Source organism: Phyllobates terribilis, unplaced genomic scaffold, assembly GCF_046119375.1.
Source record: "Phyllobates terribilis strain yellow unplaced genomic scaffold, ASM4611937v1 Scaffold_40__1_contigs__length_11209783, whole genome shotgun sequence".
Lineage (NCBI taxonomy): Eukaryota > Metazoa > Chordata > Amphibia > Anura > Dendrobatidae > Phyllobates > Phyllobates terribilis.
Genome location: NW_027362800.1, coordinates 936493 through 957402, shown reverse-complemented (window position 1 = coordinate 957402; position 20910 = coordinate 936493). Strand labels below are relative to the sequence as shown.

Sequence of the window (20910 nt, the reverse complement as noted above, 5' to 3'; positions counted from 1 at the left end):
CGGGCCAGCCCTTGCCCTGGCTCGGGCCAGCCCTTGCCCTGGCTCGGGCCAGCCCTTGCCCTGGCTCGGGCCAGCCCTTGCCCTGGCTCTGACCTGCTCTCGCCCTGGCTGCGGCCTGCTCTCGCCCTGGCTCTGGCCTGCTCTTGCCCTGGCTCTGGCCTGCTCTTGCCCTCGTTCCGGCGTGCCCTTGCCTTGGCTCTAGCCTTCTCTTGCTCTGGCTCTGGCCTGCCCTTGCCTTGGCTCTGGCTCCGGCCTGCCGTTGCCCTGGCTCCGGCCTGCTCTCGCTCTGCCTCTGGCCTGCTCTCGCTCTGGCTCTGGCCTGCCCCTGACTTTGCTCAGGCTTGCTCCCGCTCTGGCCTGCCCTCGCCTTGGCTCCGGACTGCTCTCGCTTTGGCTCTGGCCTGCCCTTGCTTGGCTCCGTCTAGCCTGCTCTCGCTCTGGCACTGGCCTGCCCTCACTCTGGCTCTGGCCTGCCCTCGCCTTGTCTCCGGTCTGATCTGACTCTGGCTCTGGCCTGCCCTCGCCCTGCTCTCGCCTAGACTCCGGCCTGCTCTCGCCCTGGCTCTGGCCTGCTCTCACCCTGGTTCCGGCTGCCCTTGCCTTGGCTCCGGCCTTCTTTCTCTCTGGCTCTGGCCTGCCCTTGCCTTGGCTCTGGCCAAATCTCGCTCTGGCCAAGGCGAAGGCAGGCCAGAGCCACAGCGAGAGCAGGCCAGAGCCTGAGCGAGAGCAGGCCGGAGCCAAGGCAAAGGCAGGCCGGAGCCAGAGCGATAGCAGGCCGTAGCCATGGCAAAGGCAGGCCGGACAGATCCAAGGCGAGGACAGGCCGAAACCAGAGCGAGAGAATGCCGAAGCCAGGGCGAGGGCAGGCCAGAGCAAGAACAGGCCGGAGACAGGGCGAGGGCAGGATGGAGCCAGGGAAAGGGCAGGCCGGAGCCAGAGCGAGAGCAAGCCGGAGCCAGGGCGAGGGCAGGCCAGAGCCGGAGCTGGCCGCAGCCAAGGCGAGGGCTGGCCGGAGGCAGAGCCAGGGTAGGCCCGAGCAAGAGCAGGCCGGAGCCAAGGCAAGGACAACCAAGAGCGAGAGCAGTCCTGAGCGAGAGCAGTCCGAAGCCAAGGCGAAGGCAGGCCAGAGCAGGTGCTGGCCGTATCCAAGGCGAGGGCTGGCCGGAGCCAGAGCAAGGGCAGGCCGGAGCTAGGGCGAGGGAAGGCCTAAGCCAGAGCGAGAGCAGGCTGGAGCCAGGGCGAGAGCATGCCGGATGGAGCCAAGGCGAGGGCAGTCCGGAGCCAGAGCGAGAGCAGTCCGTAGCCAGGACGAGAGCAGGCCAGAGCCAGCGCGAGAGCAGGCCCGAGCAAGAGCCAGAGCAGGCGGCCAGGGTGAGGGCAGACCAGAGTGAGAGCGAGAGCAGGCCGGACGGCCAAGGCGAGGCCAGAGCCAGAGCAAGAGCAGGCCATAGCGAGAGTATGCCGGAGCCAGGGTGACGGCAGGCCACAGCCAGAGAGAGAGTAGGCCAGAGCCATGGCGACGAGCAGGACGGAGCCAAGGCGAGGGCAGGCCGGAGCCAGAGCAAGGGCAGGCCGGAGCCAGGGTGAGGGCAGTACTTAGCTAGAGCGAGAGCAGGCCGGAGCTAAGGCAAGGACAGGCCAGAGGCAGAGAACCAGGGTAGCGCCAGAGCTAGAGCAGGCCAGAGCGAGAGCAAGCTGGAGCCAAGGCAAGGACAGGCTCAAGCCAGAGCGAGAGCAGGCCAGAGCAAGAGCAGTCCGGAGCCAAGGCGAAGGCAGGCCAGAGCCAGAGTGAGAGCAGGCCAGAACGAGAGCAGGCAGGAGCCAAGGTGAAGCCTCGCCTTGGCTCCGGTCTGCTCTCGCTCTGGCTCCGGTCTGCCCTCGCTCTGGCTTCGGACTGCCCTCGCCCTGGCTCCGGCCAGCCCTTACTCAGGCTCCGGCCAGCCATCGCCTTGGCTCCGGCCAGCTCCTGCAATGGTTCCGGCCTGCCCTCGCCTTGGCTCCAGCCTGCTCTCGCCCTGCCCTCGCCCTCCCTGGCTCCGGCCTGCCCTCGCCCTGGCTCCGGCCTGCCCTCAAACTGGCTCCGGCCTGCCCTTGCCTTGGCTCCAGCCTGCTCTTGCTCTGGCTCTGGCCTACCCTCGTCTTGACTCCGGCCTGCTCTCGCTCTGGTTCGGGCCTGCCTTTGCCTTGGCTCCGGCCTCCTCTCGCTCTGGCTCAGGCCTACTCGCTCTCTGGCTCTGGTCTGCCCTTGCCTTGGCTCCGGACTTCTCTAGCTCTGGCACTGGCCTGCTCTCGTTCTGGCACTGGCCTGCTCTCGCTCTGGCACTGGCCTGCTCTTGCTCTGGCACTGGCCTGCTCTCGCTCTGGCCTGCCCTCACCTTGGCTCTGGCCTGTTCTCACTCTGGCTATGGGCTGCCATCGCCTTGGCTTCCGCCTGCTCTCTCTCTTGCTCTGGCCTGCCCTGGCTCTGCCTATGGCCTGCCCTCGCCTTGGTTCCGACCTGCTCTCGCTCTGGTTCTGGTCTGCCTTCTCCTTGGCTCCGGCCTGCTCTCGCTCTGGCTCAGGCCTACTCTCTCTCTGGCTCTGGCCTGCCCTTGCCTTGGCTCCGGACTGCTCTCGCTCAGGCACTGGCCTGCTCTCACTCTGGCCAGCTCTAGCTCTGGCCTGCCCTCACCTTGGCTCCGGCCTGCTCTCGCTCTGACTCTGGTCTGCCCTCGCCCTGACTCCGACCTGCTCTGGCTGTAGCTCTGGCATGCTCTCGTGCTGGCTCTCGCCCTGGCTCCGGCCTGCCCTCGTCCTGGCTCCAGCCTGCTCTCTCTCTGGCTCTGGCCTGCCCTCGCCTTAGCTCCGGCCTGCTCTTGCCCTGGCTCTGGCCTGCCCTCGCCTTAGCTCCGGCCGGCTCTCGCCCTGGCTACGGCCTGCCCTCGTGCGGGCTCCGGCCTGCTCTCACCTCGCCTTGGCTCCGACCTGCTCTCTCCCTGGCTCCGGCATGCCCTCACCCTGGCTCCGGCCTGCCCTCACCCTGGCTCCGGCCTGCCCTCGCCCTGGCTCCGGCCTGCCCTCGACCTGGCTCCGGCCTGCCCTCGCCCTGGCTCCGGCCTGCTCTTGCTCTAGCCTGCCCTCGCCCTGGCTCTGGCCTGCTCTCACTCTGGCTCTGGCCTGTCCTTGCTCTGGCTCCGGCCAGCCCTCTCCTTGGCTCCAGGCTGCTCTTGCTCTGTCCTGCCCTCGTCTTGACTCCGGTCTGCTCTCGCTCTGGTTCTAGCCTGACTTCGCCTTGGCTCCGGCCTGCTCTCGCTCTGGCTCAGGCCTACTCTCTCTCTGGCTCTGGCCTGCCCTTGCTTTGGCTCCGGACTGCGCCCGCTCTGGCACTGGCCTGTTCTCGCTCTGGCACTGGCCTGCTCTCCTTCTGGCTCTGGCCTGCCCTCACCTTGGCTCCGGCCTGCTCTCACTTTGGTACTGGCCTGCCCCGGCTCTGCCTCTGGCTTGCCCTCGCCTTGGCTCCGGTCTGCTCTCGCCCTGGCCGCTGCCTGCTATTGCTCTGGCCCCGGCCTGCTCTCGCTCTGCCTCTGGCTTGCTTTCGCTCTGGATCTGGCCTGCTCTCTCTCTGGCCTGCCCTCTGCTTGGCTCCGGCTTTCTCTCGCTCTGGCTCTCGCCTGCCCTAGCCTTGGCTCTGGCTTACTCTCGTTCTGATTCAGGTCTGCCATCGCCCAGGCTCCGGCCTGCTCTGGCTCTAGCTCTGGCCTGCCCTTGCCTTGGCTCTGGCCTGCTCTCGCCCTGGCTCCAGTCTGCCTACGCTCTGGCTTCGGCCTGCCCTCGCCCTGGCTCCGGCCAGCTCCTGCAATGGTTCCGGCCTGTCCTCGCCTTGGCTCCGGCCTGCTCTCGCCCTGGCTCCGGCCTGCCCTCGCCCTGGCTCCGGCCTGCCCTCGCCCTGGCTCCGGCCTGCCCTCTAACTGGCTCCGGCCTGCCCTCGCCCTGGCTCCATCCTGCTCTCGCTTTGGCTCCGGCCTGCCCTCGCCCTGGCTCTGGCCTGCTCTCACTGTGGCTCCGGCCTGCCCTCCTCTTGGCTCTGGCTCCGGCCTGCTCTCGCTCTGGCCTGCCCTCGCCCTGGTTCCGGCATTGTCTCGCTCTAGTTTCGGCCTGCCGTCTCCTTGGATCCGGCCTGCCCTCCCTCGCCTTGGCTCCAGCCTTCTCGCACTCTGGCTCTGACCTGCCTTTGCCTTGGCTTCGGCCTGCTCTCGCTCTGACTCTGGCCTGCCTTTGCCTTGGCTCCTGCCTGCTCTCGTTCAGGCTCTGGCCTGCTCTCGCTCTGGCCTGCTCTTGCTCTGGCCTACCCTGGCTCTGCCTCTGGCCTGCCCTTGCCTTGGCTACGACCTGCTCTCGCTCTTGCTCCGTACTGGTCTCGCCCTGGCTCCGCAATGCCATAGCTCAGGCTCCGGCCTGCCCTCACCTTGGCTCCGTCCTGCTCTTGCCCTGGCTCCGACCTGCTCTTGCTCTGACTCTGACCTGCCCTCGCCCTGGCTCCGGCCTACTCTCTCTCTGGCTCTCACCTGCCCTCGCCCTGGCTCCGGCCTACTCTCGCTCTGGCCTCGCCTTGGCTCAGGCCTGCTCTCGCTCTCACTCTGGTCTGTCCTAGCCCTGGCCGCCTGCTCTGGCACTAGCTTTGGCCTGCTATCGCGCTGGCTCCAGCCTGCCCTCGTCCTGGCTCAGCAGCCCCCCTGCTAAGGTAGACAGCTGCTCGTTCCACCCCACCCCCCGCCTTAATTGGTTCTCCTCCCTTCCAACGGTGTTGAGGCGGGTGGGAACAGCAGGGGGTGAGGGTGCTGTGTTTAAAGAGGTGGAGTTATGCAGATCTAAAACGCGTGGATTGCAGCAGCAGCAGCAAGCCGAAAAGTGCAGGCATGTCAGGGATCTAGAGGTTGACAACATGTCTTCTTAACGGGAGTCCAGGAGCTCATCTCCACAAATGGACTTTTCAGGATCCTTGGGTGGCTCCGTAGTTCGAAACCAATTCTGGTTATCGCTTCTCGGCCTTTTGGCTAAGATCAAGTGTAGTATCTGTTCTTATCAGTTTAATTGCTCTGGCCTGCCCTCGTCTTGGCTCCGGCCTGCTCTCGCACTGGCTCCAGCCTGCTCTCGCTCTGGCTTCGGCATTCCCTCGCCCTGGCTCCGGCCTGCCCTTGCTCTGGCTCCGGCCAGCCCTCGCCTTGGCTCCGGCCAGCACCTGCTCTTGCTCCGGCCTGCCTTCCTTCGCCTTGGCTCCTGCCTGCTCTCGCTCTGGCTCTGGCCAGCTCTCGCTCTGGCTGTGGCCTGCCTTCGCCTTGGCTCCGGACTGCTCTCGCTCTGGCCTGCTTTCGCTCTGGCTTGAGCCTGTCTTGCTCTGGCCTGCTCTTGCTCTGGCTCTGGCCTCGCCTTGGCTCCAGCTTGCTCTCTCTCTCACTCTGGTCTGCCCTCGCCCTGGCCGCCTGCTCTGGCTCTAGCTCTGGCCTGCTCTCGCCCTGGCTCCGGCCTGCCCTCGTCCTGGCTCCGGCCTGGTCTCGCTCTGGCCTGCCCTCGCCTTGGCTCCGGCCTGCTCTCCACCTCGCTCCAGCCTGCTCTCGCTCTGGCTTAGGCCTTCCCTCGCCCTGGCTCCAGCCTGCCCTAGCTCTGGCTCCGGCCAGCCTTCGCCTTGGATCCGGCCAACACCTGCTCTGGCTCCGGCCTGCCTTCGCCATGGCTTCGGACTGCTCTCGCTCTGACCTGCTCTGGCTCTGGCCTGTCCTTGCCTTCGCCTTGGCTTCGGACTGCTCTCGCTCTGACCTGCTCTCGCTCTGCCCTGTCCTTGCCTTGGCTTCGGACTGCTCTCGCTCTGACCTGCTCTCGCTCTGGCCTGTCCTTGCTTTGGCTCCGGTCTGCTCTTGCTCTGGCCTGCTCTTGCTCTGGCCTACCCTGGCTCTGCCTCCGGCCAGCCCTCGCCTTGGCTCCGGCCAGCTCCTGCTCTGGCTCCAGCCTGCCCTCGCCTTGGCTTCGGCCTGCCCTCGTCCTGGCTCCGGCCTGCCCTCTCTCTGGCTCCAGCCTGCCCTCGCCCTGGCTCCATCCTGCTCTCGCTCTGGCTAGGGCCTGCCCTCGCCCTGGCTCCAGCCTGACCTCGCCTTCGCTCCGGCCTGCTCTCGCTCTGGCTCCGGCCTGCCCTTGCCCTGTCTCCGGCCTGCTCTCGCTCTGGCTTGCCCTCGCCCTGGCTCCGGCATTCTCTCGCTCTGGTTTCGGCCTGCCCTCCCCTCGCCTTGGATCCGGCCTGCACTCGCTCTGGCCTGCCCTTGCCCTGCTCTCTCTCTGGCTCTGGCCTGCCCTTGCCTTGGCTCCGGCCTACTCTCTCTATGACTCTGGCCTGCCCTCGCCCTGGCTCCGACCTGCCCTCGCCCTGGCTCCGGCCTGCCCTAGCCCTAGCTCCGACCTGCTCTCAGTCTGGCTCCGGCCTGCCCTCGCCTTGGCTCCGGCATGCTCTCGCTATGGCTCCGGCCTGCTCACGCTCTGGCTCCGGCCTACCCTCGCCCTGTGTGCGGCCTGCTCTCGCTCTGGCCTGCCCTCGCCCTGGCTCCGGCCTGCTCTCTCTCTGGCTCTGGCCTGCCCTTGCCTTGGCTCCGGCCTGCTCTCTCTATGACTCTGGCCTGTCCTATTCCTGGCTCCGGCCTGCTCTTGCTCTAGCTCTAGTGTACCCTCACCTTGGCTCCGGCCTGCTCTCACCTTGGCTCCGGCCTGCCCTCGCCCTGGCTCGGACCTGACCTTGGCTCTGGCTCTGGCCAGCCCTTGCCCTGGCTCCGGCCTGCTATCGCCCTGGCTCCGACTTACTCTCGCTCTGGCACCGGCCTGCCCTCGCCCTGGATCCGGCCTGCTCTCTCTCTCTGGCTCTGGCCTGCCTTTGCTCCGGCCTGCTCTATGACTCTAGCCTGCCCTTGCCCTGGCTCCTGCCTGCCCTCGCCCTGGCTTCGGCCTGCTCTCTCTCTCTGGCCTGCCTTTGCCTTGGCTCCGGCCTGTTCTCTCTATGACTCTGGCCTGCCCTCGTCCTGGCTCCGGCCTGTCCTCGTCCTGGCTCCGGCCTGATCTCAATCTGGCTCTGGTGTACCCGCCTTGGCTCCGGCCTGCTCTCACCTTGGCTCCGGCCTGCTCTCGTTCTAGCTCCGGCCTGCCCTCGCCCTGGCTTCGGCCAGCCCTTGCCCTGGCTCCGGACAGCCCTTGCCCTGGCTCCGGCCTGCTCTCGATTTGCCTCTGGCCTGCCTCGCCTTGGCTCCGGGCTAATCTCGCCTTGGCTCCGGCCTGTTCTCGCTCTACATCCGGACAGCCCTCGCCCTGGCTCCGGACTGCCCTTGCCTTGGCTCCGGACTGCTCTCGCCCTGGCTCCTGCCTGCTCTTGCTCTGGCCTGCCCTCACCCTGGCTCCGGCCTGCTCTCTATCTGGCTATGGCCTGCTCTCGCACTGGCCTCGAACTGTCTCCGGCCTGCTCTCGCCCTGGTTCCGGCCTGCCCTTGCCTTGGCTCCGGACTGCTCTCGCTCTGGCACTGGGCTGATCTCGCTTTGGCACTGGCCTGCTCTCGTTCTGGCTCTGGCCTGTCCTCACCTTGGCTCCGGCCTGCTCTCGCTCTGGCTCTGGCCTGCTCTCGCTCTGGCCTGCCCTGGCTCTGCTCAAGCCTGCCCTCGTCTTGGCTCCGGCCTGCTCTCGCCTTGGCACCGGTCTGCCCTCGCCCAGGCTCTGGCCTTCTCTCGCTCTGGCTCGCGCCTACCCTAGCCTTGGCTCTGGACTACTCTCGCTCTGGCTCGGGCCTGCTCTGGCTGTGGCTCTGGCATGCTCTCGCTCTGACCTGCCCTCTCGCTCGGACCATGGTCTGACCTTGCCTTGGCTCCGGCCTCCTCTCGCTCTGACTCTGGCCTGCCCTCGCCCTGGCTCCGGCCTGCTCTGGCTCTGTCCTGACCTCGCCTTGGCTCCAGCCTGCTCTCGCCCAGGCACCGGCCTGCCCTCGTCCTGGCTCCAGCCTGCTCTCGCCTGCCCTCGCTTTGGCTCCGGCTTGCTCTCGCCTTGGCTCCGGCCTGCTCTCGCACTGGCTCCGACCTGCTCTCGCTCTGCCTCTGTCCTGCCCTCGCCCTGGCTCCAGCCTACTCTAGCTCTGATTCTGGCCTGCCCTTGCCTTGGCTCCGGACTGCTCACTCTGGCACTGGCCTGCTCTCGATCTGGCTCTGGCCTGCCCTCGCCTTGGCTCTGACCTGCTCTTGCTCTGGCTCTAGCCTGCCCTCGCCTTGGCTCCGGCCTGCCCTGGCTCTGGCCTGCCCTCGCCTTGGCTCCAGCCAGCTCTCACCTTGGCTCCGGCCTGCTCTCGCTCTAGTTCCTGACTGCCCTTGCCCTGGCTCCGGCCTGCCATCGCTCTGGCTCCGGCCTGCTCTCGCTTTGATTCTGGCCCGCCCTCGCCCTGGCTCCGGCCTGCTCTCTCTCTGGCGCTGGCCAGCCCTCGCCCTGGCTCCGGCATACTCTCATTCTGGCTGTGGCCTGCTCTCGCTCTGGCTTGCTCTCGCCCTGCCCTCACCCTGGCTCCGGCCTGGTCTTGCTCTGGCCTGCCCTCGTCTTGACTCCGGCCTGCTCTCGCTCGTTATGGCTAGCCTTCGCCTTGGCTCCGGCATGCTCTCGCTCTGGCGTAGGCCTGCTGTCGCTCTGGCTCTGTCTGGCCTGCCCTTGCCTTGGCTCCGGACTGCTCATGCTCTGGCCTGCTCTTACCCTGGCTCCGGCCTGCTTTCGCTCTGGCTCTGGCCTGCCCTTGCCTTGGCTCTGGCCTTCTATCGCTCTGGCTCTGGCCTGCCCTTCCCTTGGCTCTGGCCTACTCTCGCCTTGGCTCCGGCCTTCTCTCGCTCTGGCTCTGGCCTTCTCTCGCTCTGGCCTCGCCCTGACTCCGGCCGGCCCTTGCTCTGGCTCCGGCCTGCCCTCGCATTGGCTCTGGCCTGCCCTCGCCCTGGCTCCGACCCGTTCTCGCTCTGGCTCTGGCCTACTCTCGCTTTGGCCTGCCTTTGCTCTAGCTCCGGCCTGCTCTCGCCCTGGCTCCGACCTGCCCTCGCTCTGGCCTGCCCTCGCTCTGGCTCCGGCCTTCTCTCTCTCTGGCTCTCGCCTGCTGATGCCTTGGCTCTGGCTTGCTATTCCTCTGGCTCTGGCCTGCCCTCGTCTTGACTCTGACCTGATCTAGCTCTTGTTCTGGCCTGCTTTCGCAGTGGCTCCGGCCTGCTCTTGCTCTGGCCTGCCTTCGCTCTGGCCTCCCCTCGCCTTGGCTCCGGCCTGCTCTCGCTCTGGCCTGCCCTCGCTTTGGCTCTGACCTGCTCTTGCTCTGGCTCTAGCCTGCCCTCGACTTGGCTCCGGCCTGCTCTCGCTCTAGTTCCTGACTGCCCTCGCCCTGGCTCCGGCCTGCCATCGCTCTGGCTCCGGCCTGCCCTCGCCTTAGCTCCGGCCTGCTCTCGCCCTGGCTCCGGCCTGCTCTCGCTTTGGCTCTGGCCCGCCCTCGACCTGGCTCCGGCCTGCTCTCTCTCTGGCTCTGGCCCGCCCTCACCCTGGCTCCGGCATACTCTCACTCTGGCCTCGCCCTGTATCGGGCCTGCTCTAGCCCTTGTTCCAGCCTGCCCTTGCCTTGGCTCCAGCCTTCTCTCGCTCTGGCTCTGGAGTGCCCTTGCCTTGGCTCTGGCTTACTCTCGCTCTGGCTCTTGCTTGCCCTCGCCCTGGCTCCGGCCTGCTCTCGCTTTGGTTCTGGACTGCTCTCGCTCTGGCGTGCCCTCGCCTTGGCTCCGGCCTGCTCTTGCTCTGACTCTGGCCTGCCCTCGCCATGACTCCGGCCTGCTCTGGATCTGGCTCTGGCCAGCCCTCGCCTTGGCTCCGGCCTGCTCTTGCCCTGGCTCAGGCCTGCTCTCGGTCTGGCTCAGGCCTGCTCTCGGTCTGGCTCTAGCCTGCCCTCAGTCTGGCTCTAGCCTGCCCTCGGTCTGGCTCCGGCCAGCCCTCGCCTTGGCTCCGGCCTGCTCTCGCCCTGGCTCCGGCCAGCTCTTGCTCTGTCCTGCCCTCGTCTTGACTCCGGCCTGTTCTCGCCCTTGTTCCGGCCAGCCTTTGCCCTGGCTCCGGCCTGCTCTCGCTCTGGCTCCGACCTACTCTCGCTCTGGCTCCGACCTACTCTCGCTCTGGCTCTGGCCTGCCCTGGCTCTGCCTCTGGCCTGCCCTCGCCTTGGCTCCGGGCTAATCTCGCCTTGGCTCCGGCCTGCTCTCGCTCTACATCCGGACTGCCCTCGCACTGGCTCCGGACTGCCCTTGCCTTGGCTCCGAACTGCTCTCACCCTGGCTCCTGCGTGCTCTCGCTCTGGCCTGCCCTCACCCTGACTCCGGCCTGCTCTCTATCTGGCTCTGGCCTGCCCTCACCCTGGCTCCGGCCTGCTCTCGCTCTGGCCTCGAACTGTCTCCGGCCTGCTCTCGACCTGGTTCCGGCCTGCCCTTGCCTTGGCTCCGGCCTTCTCTTGCTCTAGCTTGCCCTTGCCTTGGCTCTGGCCTACTTTTGCTCTGGCTCTGGCCTGCCCTCGCCCTGCTCTCGCTCTGGCGTGCTCTCGCTATGGCGTGCCCTCGCCTTAGCTCCGTCCTGCTGTCGCTGTGACTCTGGCCTGCCCTCACCCTGGCTCCGGCCTGCTCTGGATCTGGCTCTGGCCTGCCCTCTCCTTGGCTCCGGCCTGATCTCGCTCTGGACTGCCCTCGCCTTAGCTCCAGCCTGCTCTCGCCTTGGCTCTGGCTTGCTCTTGCTCTGGCTCCGGCCTGCTCTCTCCCTGGCTCCAGCCTGCCCTTGCTCTGACTCTGGCCAGCCCTCGCTTTGGCTCCGGCCTGCTCTCGCCCTGGCTCCGGCCTGCTCTTGCTCTGGCCTGTCCTCGACCTGGCTACGGCCTGCTCTTGCTCTGGTTTGCCCTCGTCTTGACTCCGGCATGCTCTCGCTCTGGTTCTGGCCTGCCTTCGCCTTGGCTTCGGCCTTCTCTCGCTCTGGCTCTGGTCTGCCCTCGCCGAGGCTCCGGCCTGCCCTCGTCCTGGCTCCGGCCTGTTTTCACTCTGGCTCTGGCCTACCCTCGCCTTGGCTCCGGCCTGTTCCCGCCTTAGCTACAGCCGGCTCTCGCTCTGGCTCCGGCATGCCCTCGCCCTGACTCTAGCCTGCCCTTGCTCTGGCTCCGGCCTGCTGATGAGAAAAGCTCACAGTCTGCAGGAAGAGGTCATCCGGGTGCCTCATGTTCTGGTGAGAAAGCTCATTGGGAGAAATGGTCGAGCCATGCAGATGATGGTCAAGAAGTCTGGTGTGGTGAAAGTAAGCAGTCCACGTGATCGTCAGGACTGGATACCAGACGAAGATGGCATGGTGTCATTCTCCGCGGTAGGAACAGAAGAAAGCCTGGAATATGTGCACATGCTGTTGGAGTACCGAGTGACCTACCTGCGAGAGGTGGAACAGTTAAATCTTGCTAGACTGCGAGTGGATGGACAGCATCATCTGAGTAGCAGAAGATGGCAGCCGTCTAGAAATTGTGAGGCTAGACAGAGAAAGGGCCCCCTAAATAACTGAACAGCTACAGCTGAAGTCAGGGAACTTTCAAGATGTCCTGAGAGTAGTGGGCGTGGGTTTAGAGGTAGTGAGACCTCCAGTAACTCAGGTTTGAGCAGCCCATACAAATGACTCAATAGAGGACGAGACAGTACAGAGTCAAACCGGACCTTAGATACCAGGGCATGTGAGTCGCACTGCTGTATTGGCCGCTGGGAGCGGGGGAGACCTGACAGGGTTTCGACTGACCGCTGGGAGCGGGGGAGACCTGACAAGGTTACAACCCGGAAATGTGACTTGACAATGACAAATGGTAGGTCCCTAAGGAATGGGCTAATGTCATTGACTAATGTTCCGGGGGCTGAGTAGCACAATTGGAAAGTACATGGTCTCGGTGTACCTCTGGCCTTCCCTCGCCCTGGATCCGGCCTGCTCTCTCTCTGGCTCTAGACTGCCCTTGCCTTAGCTCCGGCCTGCTCTCGCTCTGACTCTGGCCTGCCCTCGCCCTGGCTACTGCCTGCCCTCATCCTTGCTCTGGCCCGCTCTCACTCTGGCTCTGACCTGCCCTCGCCTTGGCTCCGGCCTGCTCTCGCCCTGGCTCCGGCCTGCTCTCGCCCTGGCTCCGGCCTGCTCTGGCTCTGGCCTGCTCTCGCCTGTCCTCGCCCTGGCTCCGGCCTGCCCTTGCTCTGGCTAGCCCTCGCCTTGGCTCCGGCCTGCTCTCGCCCTGGCTCTGGCCTGCTCTTGCTCCCTTTCTCGGTGTTCCCTCCCCCCACTCCAGCCAGGGACAGGGACTGTCGTGCCCATCTCAGGGGCATGCATATTGGTCGCCCTGCCCCACGGCAATGTGGTGTAATGCATGCAGGTGTCGGGGTCCTGATCCACACTCCATCCTTACCTGAGAGTGAGATATCACACCTCTGGGTGAGGTGCAATACCTCTGTAGCAACCGAGCCCTCAGGGTGCCACAGTTCCATTTATCTTCAGCCTAGGTGACGTATTGTGTAAGCTCCTAGGACAGGGTATACATTATTCTGTATGCCCTCAGGAGCAGCCTGTATTGTATATTAGATTGTAAGCTCGTAGGCAGGGCCGTGATGGTACCCTATCTACCACAAGTTTTTTAAGAGAATAATATGGCCTGCTCTTGCTCTGGCCTGCCCTCGTCTTGGCTCCGGCCTGCTCTCGCTCGTTATGGCCAGCCTTCGCCTTGGCTCCGGCATGCTCTCGCTCTGGCGAAGGCCTGCTGTCGCTCTGGCTCTATCTGGCCTGCCCTTGCCTTGGCTCTGGACTGCTCTTGGTCTGGCTCTGGCCTGCCCTCGCCCTGGCTCCGGCCTGTCTGGCCTTCTCTTGCTCTGGCCTGCCCTCGCCTTGGCTCTGGCCTTCTATCGCTCTGGCTCTGGCCTGCCCTTGCCTTGGCTCTGGCCTACACTCGCCTTGGCTCCGGCCTGCTCTCGCCGTGGCTCTGGCCTGCCCTCGCCCTGACTCCGGCCTGCCCTTGCTCTGGCTCCGGCCTGCCCTCGCATTGGCTCTGGTCTGCTCTCGCCCTGGCTCCGACCCGCTCTTGCTCTGGCCTGCCCGCTCGCCCTGTCTCCGGCCTGCTCTCTCTGGCTCTGGCCTGCCCATGCCTTCTCCGGCCTGCTCTTCCTCTGGCTCTGACCTTCCCTCGTCTTGACTCTAACCTGATCTTCTCGCTCTTCTCTGGCTCAGGCCTGCTCTCGCTCTGGCCTGCCCTAGCTCTGGCTCCGGACTGCTCTCGCTCTGGCCTGCTCTCGCTCTGGACTGCCCTCGCCTTGGCTCTGGCCTGCCCTCGCCTGGCTCCGGCCTGCTCTCTCTCTGGCCTGCCCTCGCCCTGGCTCCGGCCTACTCTCGCTCTGGCCTGCTCTCGCTGTGGCTCTGGCCTCACTCACCCTGTCTCCGGCCTGCTCTCGTCCTAGCTTCAGCCTGCCCTTGCCTTGGCTCTGGCCTTCTCTCGCTCTGGCCTGCCCTTGCCTTGGCTCTGGCCTACTCTCGCTCTGGCCTGCGCTCGCCCTGGCTCCGGCCTGCTCTCGCTCTGGCCTGCTCTCGCCTTGGCTCCGGCCTGCTCTCGCTCTGGCTCCGGCCTGCCCTCGCCTTGACTCCGGCCTGCCCTTGCTCTGGCTCCGGCCTGCTCTCGCCCTGGCTCCGACCTGCTCTTGCTCTGGCCTGCTCTCGCCCTGGCTCCGGCCTGCTCTCGCTCTGGCAATGGCCTGCCTTCGCCCTGGCTCCGGCCTGCTCTCTCTCTGGCTCCGGCCTGCTCTCTCTCTGGCTCCGGCCTGCTCTCTCTCTGACTCTGGCCTGCCCTCGCCCTGGCTCTGGCCTACTCTCGCTCTGGCCTCGCCCTGTCTCCAGCCTGCTCTCGCCCTGGTTCCGGCCTGCCCTTGCCTTGGCTCTGGCCTTCGTATCGCTCTGGCTTGCCCTTGCCTTGGCTCTGGCCTACCCTCGCCTTGGCTCCGGCCTGCTCTCGCCTTGGCTCCGGCCTGCTTTTGCTCTGACTCTGGCCTGCCCTCGCCCTGGCTCTGGCCTACTCTCGCTCTGGCCTCGTCCTGTCTCCAGCCTGCTCTCGCCCTGGTTCCGGCCTGCCCTTGCCTTGGCTCTGGCCTTCGTATCGCTCTGGCTCTGGCTTGCCCTTGCTTTGGCTCTGGCCTACCCTCGCCTTGGCTCCGGCCTGCTCTCGCCTTGGCTCCGGCCTGCTCTTGCTCTGACTCTGGCCTGCCCTCGCCCTGACTCCGGCCTGCTCTGGATCTGGCTCAGGCACACTGTCCTCAGGGCCTTGGCTCCGGACTGCTCTCGCTCTGGCCTGCCCTCTCCTTGGCTCCGGGAGCCTACTCTCGCCTTGGCTCCGGCCTGCTATCGCTCTGGCTCCGGCCAGCCCTCGCCTTGGCTCCGGCCTGCTCTCGCCTTGGCTCTGGCCTGCTCTCTCCCTGGCTCCGGCCTGCCCTTGCTCTGACTCCGGCCTGCTCTCGCCCTGACTCCGGCCAGCTGTTGCTCTGGCCTGCCCTCGCCCTGGCTCTGGCCTGCCCTTGACTCCAGCCTGCTCTCGCTCTTCTTCTGGCCTGCCTTCGCCTTGGCTCCGGCCTGCTCTCGCTCTGGCCTGCCCTCCTTGGCTCTGGCCTGCTCTCGCTCTGGCCTGCCCTCGCCCTGTCTCCGGCCTGCTCTCTCTCTGGCCTGCCCTCCTTGGCTCTGGCCTGCTCTCGCTCTGGCCTGCCCTCGCCCTGTCTCCCTCCGGCCTGCTCTCTCTCTGGCCTGCCCTCGCCATGGCTCTGGCCTGCTCTTGCTCTGGCCTCACCCTGTCTCCGGCCTGCTCTCGTCCTGGTTCCGAGCTGCCGTTGCCTTGGCTCCGGCCTTTTCTCGCCAGATCTGGCCTGTCCTTGCCTTGGCTCTGGCCTACTCTCGCTCTGGCCTGCCCTCGCCCTGGCTCCGGCCTGCTCTCGCTCTGGCTTCCCTCGCCTTGGATCCGGCCTGCTCTTGCTCTGTCTGGCCAGCCCTCGCCCTGGCTCCATCCGGCCTGCTCTGCTGGATCTGGCTCTGACCTGCCCTCGCCTTGGCTCCGGCCTGCTCTTGCCCTGGCTCCGGCCAGTCCTCAGCCTGGCTCCGGCCTGCCCTTGCTCTGGCTCCGGCCTGCCCTTACTCTGGCTCCGGCTAGCCCTCGCCTTGGCTCCGGCCTGCTCTTGCTCTGGCCTGCCCTCGCCCTGATTCCGGCCTGCTCTTGCTCTGGCCTGCCCGAGGGTCTTAACTCCAGCCTGCTCTCGCTCTTGTTATGGCCTGCCTTCGCCTTGGCTCCGGCCTGCTCCCGCTCTGGCGTAGGCCTGCTGTCGCTCTGGCGTAGGCCTGCTGTCGCTCTGGCTCTGTCTGGCCTGCCCTTGCCTTGGCTCCGGACTTCTCTTGCTCTGGCTCCGGCCTGCCCTCGCCCTGTCTCCAGCCTGCTCTCGCCCTGGTTCCGGCCTGCCCTTGCCTTGGCTCTCTCCTTCGTATCGCTCTGGCTCTAGCTTGCCCTTGCCTTGGCTCTGGCCTACCCTCGCCTTGGCTCCGGCCTGCTCTCGCCTTGGCTCCGGCCTGCTTTTGCTCTGACTCTGGCCTGCCCTCGCCCTGGCTCTGGCCTACTCTCGCTCTGGCCTCGCCCTGTCTCCAGCCTGCTCTCGCCCTGGTTCCGGCCTGCCCTTGCCTTGGCTCTGGCCTTCGTATCGCTCTGGCTCTGGCTTGCCCTTGCCTTGGCTCTGGCCTACCCTCGCCTTGGCTCCGGCCTGCTCTCGCCTTGGATCCGGCCTGCTCTTGCTCTGACTCTGGCCTGCCCTCGCCCTGACTCCGGCCTGCTCTGGATCTGGCTCAGGCACACTGTCCTCAGGGCCTTGGTTCCGGACTGCTCTCGCTCTGGCCTGCCCTATCCTTGGCTCCGGGAGCCTACTCTCGCCTTGGCTCCGGCCTGCTCTCGCTCTGGCTCCGGCCAGCCCTCGCCTTGGCTCCGGCCTGCTCTCGCCTTGGCTTTGGCCTGCTCTCTCCCTGGCTCCGGCCTGCCCTTGCTCTGACTCCGGCCTGCTCTCGCCCTGACTCCGGCCAGCTGTTGCTCTGGCCTGCCCTCGCCCTGGCTCTGGCCTGCCCTTGAATCCAGCCTGCTCTCGCTCTTCTTCTGGCCTGCCTTCGCCTTGGCTCCGGCCTGCTCTCGCTCTGGCCTGCCCTCCTTGGCTCTGGCCTGCTCTCGCTCTGGCCTGCCCTCGCCCTGTCTCCGGCCTGCTCTCTCTCTGGCCTGCCCTCCTTGGCTCTGGCCTGCTCTCGCTCTGGCCTGCCCTCACCCTGTCTCCGGCCTGCTCTCTCTCTGGCCTGCCCTCGCCATGGCTCTGGCCTGCTCTTGCTCTGGCCTCACCCTGTCTCCGGCCTGCTCTCGTCCTGGTTCCGAGCTGCCCTTGCCTTGGCTCCGGCCTTTTCTCGCCAGATCTGGCCTGTCCTTGCCTTGGCTCTGGCCTACTCTCGCTCTGGCCTGCCCTCGCCCTGGCTCCGGCCTGCTCTCGCTCTGGCCTCCTCTCGCTCTGGCTTCCCTCGCCTTGGATCCGGCCTGCTCTTGCTCTGTCTGGCCAGCCCTCGCCCTGGCTCCATCCGGCCTGCTCTGCTGGATCTGGCTCTGACCTGCCCTCGCCTTGGCTCCGGCCTGCTCTTGCCCTGGCTCCGGCCAGTCCTCAGCCTGGCTCCGGCCTGCCCTTGCTCTGGCTCCGGCCTGCCCTTACTCTGGCTCCGGCTAGCCCTCGCCTTGGCTCCGGCCTGCTCTTGCTCTGGCCTGCCCTCGCCCTGATTCCGGCCTGCTCTTGCTCTGGCCTGCCCGAGGGTCTTAACTCCAGCCTGCTCTCGCTCTTGTTATGGCCTGCCTTCGCCTTGGCTCCGGCCTGCTCCCGCTCTGGCGTAGGCCTGCTGTCGCTCTGGCGTAGGCCTGCTGTCGCTCTGGCTCTGTCTGGCCTGCCCTTGCCTTGGCTCCGGACTTCTCTTGCTCTGGCTCCGGCCTGCCCTCGCCCTGGCTCTGGCCTGCCCTCGCCCTGGCTCCGGCCTGCGCTTGTTCTGGCTCTGGTCAGCTCTTGCTCTGGCCTGCTCTTGCTCTGGCCTCGCCCTGTCTCCGGCCTGCTCTCGCCCTGGCTCTGGCCTGCCCTCGCACTCCGGCCTGCTCTCTCTCTGGCTCTGGCCTGCCCTCGCCCCTGGCTCTGGCCTCGCCCTGTCTCCGGCCTGCCCTCCTCCTGGTTCCGGCCTTCTCTCGCTCTGGCCTGCCCTTGCCTTGGCTCTGGCCTACTCTCGCTCTGGCCTGCCCTCGCCTTGGCTCCGGCCTGCTCTCGCCACTCTGGCCTGCCCTCGCCCTGGTTCCGTCCTGCTCTGGATCTGGCACCGGCCAGCCCTTGCTCTGGCTCCGGCCTGCTCTCGCCCTGGCTATCCGGCCTGCTCTTGCTCTTTTCAGTCTGCTGCTTGACAGCAAGCAGCAGCAGGTAAGGTAACTCCTGCTAAGGGCGGCCGGCCACCGCGACAAATCAGTAAAGCGGTGTTTAAATTTGGCGCCAATACTGCTGATTGGTCATCTGGCCTACCATCGCCCTGGCTCCGGCTGCTCTCGCCCTGGCTCTGGCTGCTCTTACTGTTAGAACCTTGCTGTTAGGTCTTTTTTCCTTTGCTGGTCACATGACCTTGTTGGCCTATTTAATCCTGCTCCGCCCTTCTGGCTTTGCTGGACTTCATTGTATATCTACTTTCTAGCTAGCCTGTGCTCAGTATCTAACTCTGTTAGTTTGCTTGGTCTACGGACCTCTATGTTCTATCTATTTTGTTTGTTCGTCTGTCTGCTACTATTTCTGTTAGGAGGTGTCCCATATTCCTCCCAGTCCTTAGTACTTGTAGGGATTCCCTCCCCACATCTATAGGTCTCCGTACAGACTAGATTAGGACTTTAGCAGGTCTGATCGCAGGATCAGGTTCCCTGTTACATCGTAGGGATTCAGCTGAGTCCTATAGTAGGGACAGATCTCCTCTCTTTCCTTAGCTTTGGTAGCAGAACATAACACTTACTCTGGCCTGCCCTCGTCTTGACTCCGGCCTGCTCTCGCTCTGGTTCTGGCCTGCCCTCGCTCTGGCTCAAGCCTGCTACATCTGGCTCCGGCCTGCCCTCCTCTTGGCTCTGGCCTGCTCTCGCACTGGCTCCGGCCTGCTCTCGCTCTGGCCTGCCCTAGCCCTGTCTTCGGCCTGCTCTCGCTCTGGCCTGCCCTCGCCCTGGTTCCGGCATTCTCTCGCTCTGGTTTCGGCCTGCCGTCTCCTTGGATCCGGCCTGCTCTCGCTCTGGCTCCGGCCTGCCCTCCCTCGCCTTGGCTCCAGCCTGCCCTCCCTCGCCTTGGCTCCAGCCTGCTCTCACTCTGGCTCTGGCCTGCCTTTGCCTTGGCTTCGGCCTGCTTTCGCTCCGGCCTGCCCTCCCTCGCCTTGGCTCCGGACTGCTCTCGCTCTGGCTCTGGCCTGCTCTCGCTCTGGCTTGGGCCTGTCCTTGCCTTGGCTCCGGCTTGCTCTCGCTCTGGCCTGCTTATGCTCTGGCCTACCCTGGCTCTGCCTCTGGCCTGCCCTTGCCTTGGCTACGGCCTGCTCTCGCTCTAGCTCCGTACTGGTCTCGCCCTGGCTCCGCAATGCCATAGCTCGGGCTCCGGTCTGCCCTCGGCTTGGCTCCGTCCTGCTCTTGCCCTGACTCCGACCTGCTCTTGCTCTGACTCTGGCCTGCCCTCGCCTTGGCTCTGGCCTACTCTCTCTCTGGCCTGCCCTCGCCCTGGCTCCGGCCTACTCTCGCTCTGACTCTGGCCTGCCCTCTCCTTGGCTCCGGCCTTCTCTTGCTCTGGTTCTCGCCTGCCCTAGCCTTGGATCTGGCTTACTCTCGCTCTGGACTGGCCTGCCCTCGCCCTGGCTCCGGCCTGCCCTTGCCTTGGCTACGGCCTGCTCTCGCTCTAGCAACGTACTGGTCTCGCCCTGGCTCCGCAATGCCATAGCTCGGGCTCCGGCCTGCCCTCGCCTTGGCTCCGTCCTGCTCTTGCCCTGACTCCGACCTGCTCTTGCTCTGACTCTGGCCTGCCCTCGCCCTGGCTCCGACCTACTCTCTCTCTGGCCTGCCCACGCCCTGGCTCCGGCCTACTCTCGCTCTGACTCTGGCCTGCTCTTGCTCTGGCCATCGCCTTGGCTCCGGCCAGCTCCTGCAATGGTTCTGGCCTGCCCACGCCTTGGCTCCGGCCTGCTCTCGCCCTGGCTTCGGCCTGCCCTCGCCCTGGTTCCGGCCTGCTCTCGCCCTGGCTCCGGCCTGCCCTCGCCCTGGCTCCGGCCTGCCCTCGCCCTGGCTCCGGCCTGCCCTCACTCTGGCTCCGGCCTGCCCTCCTCTTGGCTCTGGCCTGCTCTCGCTCTGGCCTGCCCTAGCCCTGTCTTCGGCCTGCTCTCGCTCTGGCCTGCCCTCGCCCTGGTTCCGGCATTCTCTCGCTCTGGTTTCGGCCTGCCGTCTCCTTGGATCCAGCCTGCTCTCGCTCTGGCTCCGGCCTGCCCTCCCTCGCCTTGGTTCCAGCCTGCTCTCACTCTGGCTCTGGCCTGCCTTTGCCTTGGCTTCGGCCTGCTTTCGCTCTGGCCTGCCTTCGCCTTGGCTCCGGACTGCTCTCGCTCTGGCTCTGGCCTGCTCTCGCTCTGGCTTGGGCCTGTCCTTGCCTTGGCTCCGGCTTGCTCTCGCTCTGGCCTGCTTATGCTCTGGCCTACCCTGGCTCTGCCTCTGGCCTGCCCTTGCCTTGGCTACGGCCTGCTCTCGCTCTAGCTCCGTACTGGTCTCGCCCTGGCTCCGCAATGCCATAGCTCGGGCTCCGGCCTGCCCTCGGCTTGGCTCCGTCCTGCTCTTGCCCTGACTCCGACCTGCTCTTGCTCTGACTCTGGCCTGCCCTCGCCTTGGCTCTGGCCTACTTTCTCTCTGGCCTGCCCTCGCCCTGGCTCCGGCCTACTCTCGCTCTGACTCTGGCCTGCCCTCTCCTTGGCTCCAGCCTTCTCTCGCTCTGGCTCTCGCCTGCCCTAGCCTTGGATCTGGCTTACTCTCGCTCTGGACTGGCCTGCCCTCGCCCTGGCTCCGGCCTGCTCTTGCCTTGGCTCCGGCCTCCTCTCGTTCTGATTCAGGTCTGCCCTCGCCCTGGCTCCGGACTGCTCTGGCTCTAGCTCTGGCCTGCCCTCGCCTTGGCTCTGGCCTGCTCTCGCCCTGGCTCCGGTCTGCCTTCGCTCTGGCTTCGGCCTGCCCTCGCCCTGGCTCCGGCTAGCCCTTACTCTGGCTCTGGCCTGCTCTCGCCCTGGCTCCGGCCTGCCCTTGTCCTGGATCCGGCCTGCTCTCGCTCTCTGGCTCTGGCCTGCCTTTGCCTTGGCTCCGGCCTGCTCTCTCTATGACTCTGGCCTGCCCTCGTCCTGGCTCCGGCCTGCTCTCAATCTGGCTCTGGTGTACCCTCGCCTTGGCTCCGGCCTGCTCTCACCTTGGCTCCGGCCTGCTCTCGCTCTAGCTCCGGCCTGCCCTCGCCCTGACTCCGGCCTGCTCTCGCCCTGGCTCTTACCTGCCCTGGCTCTGCCTCTGGCCTGCCCTCGCCTTGGCTCCGGGCTAATCTCGCCTTGGCTCCGGCCTTCTCTCGCTCTACATCCGGACAGCCCTCGCCCTGGCTCCGGACTGCCCTTGCCTTGGCTCCGGACTGCTCTCGCCCTGGTTCCTGCCTGCTCTTGCTCTGGCTCTGGCCTGCCCTCACCCTGGCTCCGGCCTGCTATCTATCTGGCTCTGGCCTACTTTCGCTTTGGCCTGCTCTCGCTCTGGCCTCGAACTGGCTCCGGCCTGCCATTG

At 66.2% G+C, this 20910-nt stretch overlaps 1 pseudogene; it reads left to right on the top strand.

The window, feature by feature from the left end:
• Positions 1 to 5013: 5013 nt before the first annotated feature.
• On the top strand, positions 5014 to 5119 carry LOC141186030 (U2 spliceosomal RNA; annotated as a pseudogene).
• Positions 5120 to 20910: the final 15791 nt, after the last annotated feature.